Raw genomic sequence first — 4,076 nt, forward strand, 5'->3', positions numbered from 1 at the left:
CTGCTCCACCCGACCAAAAGCAAGAGCAAAAGTTGGTTGGGCTTTAAGAACTTGCAATAACTTTGAAGCAAAATAAATCCCATTTTCCCCTGTGTTTTTTCCTTTCAGGTGCTGCACTCACCTCTGCGGACACGCACCGAGCTCTCGCTGCAGGAACCCGTCAGGCCTCGGTGGCTGTGAGTTCATGTTCTTCTCCCTGGGGAAGAGGAGAAGAATGTGATTAAATAAGTAAATAAATAAGTAAATAAATAAATAAATAAATAAATAAATAAATAAATAAATAATTGCTGAGGAATTGCAGAAATGTTTTCTGGAGCCTTTCCCCTTCGGTGCCCCTGTGCTGTGTGGGACACGGGCAGAGGAGCCTCGGGCTGGAAAGGGGCAGGAGAAAGGCAAAGGGACCCCCCGGTGTCCCCAGGGCACCGTGGGGACAGAACGGACACTGCGCGGGCACGGGGAGGCGAGGAGTGACAGTCTGGGCCAAAATCCCAGCTCACCCCAGGGAAATTAGTGAGGGACATTTTGGAGGGGAAAGCTGAGGTCACGAGTTCACCCAGCCCGGCCACGTTGTGTTTGCACAAAGAGGCACCAGAGGTGAAGGTCAATCCTGAGCCAACCCTGCTCAACCTCTAAGTCCCAGAATAAATCCTACAAGCTGCCCACTGAGGGACTAAAAATACATAAAAGAGAACCAAGAGCATTCCGAGAGCAAACCAGAAGGTTCCTGGGAATCCCGTGGCAGTGTTGTCACAGCCTTTTTGACAGAGCTGTAAGATTTTTATTTCAATGCTGCGTTTCTCTCCTGGGATCATTCACTCCGTGGGCTGTGGGGATTTTTCGGGTTTGAACTCCCTCACGGTGGCCCTGACACTGCTCAGAAGCTGGAGGAAGAGCAGAGCCAGTGCTCCTGGCAGGGGCAGGGAGTTTTCCCCCAGAGCAGATCCAGCAGCTGCCCTCCAGCCCGGCCAGGAGGGATCTGCTTTGGCTCCTGCAGGGACAGAACGTGTTCAGGTGCTCCAGGTGACATTCCAGCAGCCTCATCTCCCATCCCTGTTCCTGCCCCTCCTGCTCTCAGCTCCTGCCCCACCAGCTGTGCCAAGGGAATTTGTCCCACCAGCAGCAGGGGAAGGACAAGAGCTCCCACCCTGGCACTTGGATTGTCCCGCTGGGGGATGCTGCCTGCTGGGATTTAGATCATTCCATACATTTGGCTGCTGAAATTTCCCAGCCCAGGGGCTTTAGCACAAAGATTGTTCTTTGTATGGTGCCTGGATTTGGGGTTCAGTATCAGATTTGCTAGTTCAGATGAATTATACCCACAGCCCCAGGTTCCCTGCTGAATTCCTGCTGGAATAACCTGACAGTGCCTCGTGGAGATTGGAAATTCCCATGCAGAGCTGCCACTTTAGCACCAGCTGTGTCAGGAACCAGCAGAGGTTCCAGGGAAGCTCAGTGGGATCAGGACAAGGACAGGTCTCTATTCCACAGAACTTGCTATTTAAAACCCTCATCCCCCAGCCCCAGGGATGTGTCTGGGGTCACTTGGCAGAGTTCCCTGGAATTCAACTGATTTCACTCCCCGGAGCTCAGGCTCCAGTTGATGTTTTAAAGCAGGACAAGGCAGTGGCTGGATGAGCTCCCGGCCTGTGCTGAGGCAGAACATCTCTCCTGCAGAAGCTCAGCTCCTTTCAGAGCCTCGGCAGTGGCCTCTGCATGTCCTTTCCCCTCAGGAAAGGGATGCACATCCCTGCCTGCAGCACATCTCCAGTGGGACCCACCTGTGAGAGTTTTCCATCCCTTCTGCACCTCCAGCTGGCTCCCTGGAAATCTCCAAACATAATTGCACTCCAACCTCTGATTTCAAGGCATCTCCAAGGCTCTTGCTTGGCATTTAGTACCTGTGAAGGAAGATTGCCTTGGCTCAAATGCTGCTGGTGAACGATAGCCTCCGGCTGGAAAAGAGGGAGGAGATTTGGGGTGGCTGGAACATACCTGGCAGCTGTGTGGGAGGTCAGAAACAGGGATTGCTGTCAGAGCCCCTCTGCAAACGGCCGTGCCTCCATTCCCAGGTAATGCCAGCCGTTCCCTGGGGTCCCTGTGGGCTGTCGGTGGCGTCTGTCCGGGCTGAAGCATCCCTGCGTGCCTGTGGGGAGCAGCCCCTGGCCGAGGAGCCGCGGGCAGCCCTTCAGCCGTGTCCGTGCCAGCGCTGTCCCGTGCGCCGGTGCCCGTGCCGGGACGTGCGCTCGGCACGCTGCGAGCCACGGGCAGGGCACGGCAGCTCCCGCCCCGCAGAGCCAAGGACAGGAGGTGCTCTCTGCCCTTCGGAGCTCCGGCTCCTCCAGCCCCGCACCGGGCACAGCCGGAGCGGGAGCAGCGGCCCCGGCGGAGCGGCCGCTCCCGGCCGCGGCGCCGCAGCCCCGCTCGTCCGGCGGGGCTCCCCCGGGGATGCGGACACGGGGCGGGGGAGGCGGGCGCTGCTGCTCGCAGGGGAGCGCGGTGGCCACGGGGCTACCGGGGCGGGGGGGCTCAGCATCCCGCGGGGGCTGCGGGGCGGCTCCGTGTCCGCCCGCGGGGCCGGAGGCGGCGCTGCGGGAGCGGCGGTGCCGATGGGGTCCCGGCCCCGACGCAGCCCCGGCTCCCCGCGGCCACAGCGAGAACGGGACCCGAGCCCCGCGCCGGCCGCAGCTGGAGCGGCGGCGCCCGTCCCGGAGCGGCTCCTCCCGGCCGCGGCGCTGCCGGTCCCGATCCCAGCCCCGATCCCGCCTCGACCCCCCGGCCCCGGCACCCCCTCCCTGCCCGCCGAGGAAGGAGCGGCTCCGCCCGGCTCCCCCAGCAGACACCGGCGGGACCAGAACCCGAATCCCGATCCCGATCTCAGCTGAGCGCCTCGAACGCCGCGCAGGCCGGGAGCTGCCCCGATCCGATCCCCGCACGGAGCTCCGAGCGCCGGTCCCGCCGCAGTCCGTCCGAGCATCCACACAGAACACGGGGCGGGCGCGGAGCCGCCGCCATTTACGGGCGGGGGGCGGGGCCGGGGGCGGGGCCAGCACAGGTGCGCGCACAGGTGCGCGGGGCCCCAGCGCGCCTGCGCGGGGCGGGGCCGCGGGTATTTAAACCGCGGGGCGAGCCCGGCGGAGCCATTTGGTGCTGGGCGCTCGGAGCGGGAGGTTGCGGCCGGTCGGGCTCTATATCTCTTTTTCTTTTGCTTTTGTTGCGCGTTTCTTTTCTTTTGTATTTTTTTTTCTCTATGCCTCTCTTATCGACCCTCCCTTCCTCCCCTTCCCCACCCCCTACACCCTCCCCCCCCCCAAACCCCCCCCCCTCCCTCTCCCCCCTAGCCCTCCCCTCCCTCCCTCCCGGGCGGGCCCCCCTACTCTCCTTTCCTTGTCCTCCCTCTCTATTCCCCTACTCACCCCTACGCTACCCTGTTCCTCCATCCTTTCCCTGTTCCTTCTCTCCCCAGCCGGGCTCCCCCGTGCCCCCTCTCCCTGCTCCCCCCCACGCGCTCCCGGTTCCTCCTGCCGCCTTTCCGTGATACCTTTCCCCCTCCACATATTCCGCCTCCTTCCCCAAAGCTGCCTTCAATCTTTCTCTTCCTTCACCCTGCCTTCCCCCAGCCCCCTGCACACCCCGACCTGCCCCCACCTGCCCCCTGTCCCTGTCACCCTCCCCTTGAGCGCCCCCTCTGCTCCCCTGTTCTCGTTCCCCATTCCCCTTTTCCTTCTTTCCTCGCAGCCGCGGGGCTCGGGGCGCCGCAGAATAAAGCCCAGAGGGCCGGAGCCGGCGCCCCCCGCCCTCGCTGGGGTCCCCACACGGGGCCGGAGCCGCTCTGCGGGTCCCCCCATTGCAGTCTAATACACGGCCCGACACTGCCGGGGTGCGGCTTTCCCGACATCACACTGGGGGTCGGGCTGGGGGTCGGGAGGGGGTCCTGGGGGGAGGAGGGTGGGGGGGTTAGGAAGGGCCCCCTCATTAGGAGGGGGTCCCGGGGGAGGAAGGTGGGGGGGGGGGGATAGGAAGGGCCCCCTCCGGAGGAGGGGGTCCGGGGGAGGGGGGCGGGGTGGAGGGGGGGGGGC

General features: G+C 63.3%; 1 pseudogene across 1 annotated transcript in view; it reads right to left on the bottom strand.

Annotated features, from left to right (window-relative positions):
- Positions 1-3,279, bottom strand: part of LOC144248671 (uncharacterized) — a 28,256-nt pseudogene extending 24,977 nt beyond the window's left edge. Inside the window, exons 1-3 of the transcript XR_014953490.1 lie at positions 1,993-3,279; positions 1,779-1,898; positions 122-196 (exon numbers count right to left, since the gene is read on the bottom strand). The product of XR_014953490.1 is annotated as an uncharacterized LOC144248671 (transcript). The remainder of the gene's footprint in view (positions 1-121; positions 197-1,778; positions 1,899-1,992) is intronic.
- Between the last annotated feature and the right edge of the window lie 797 nt (positions 3,280-4,076).

Source organism: Lonchura striata, chromosome 3 (assembly GCF_050655825.1).
Source record: "Lonchura striata isolate lonStrDom1 chromosome 3, ASM5065582v1, whole genome shotgun sequence".
Lineage (NCBI taxonomy): Eukaryota > Metazoa > Chordata > Aves > Passeriformes > Estrildidae > Lonchura > Lonchura striata.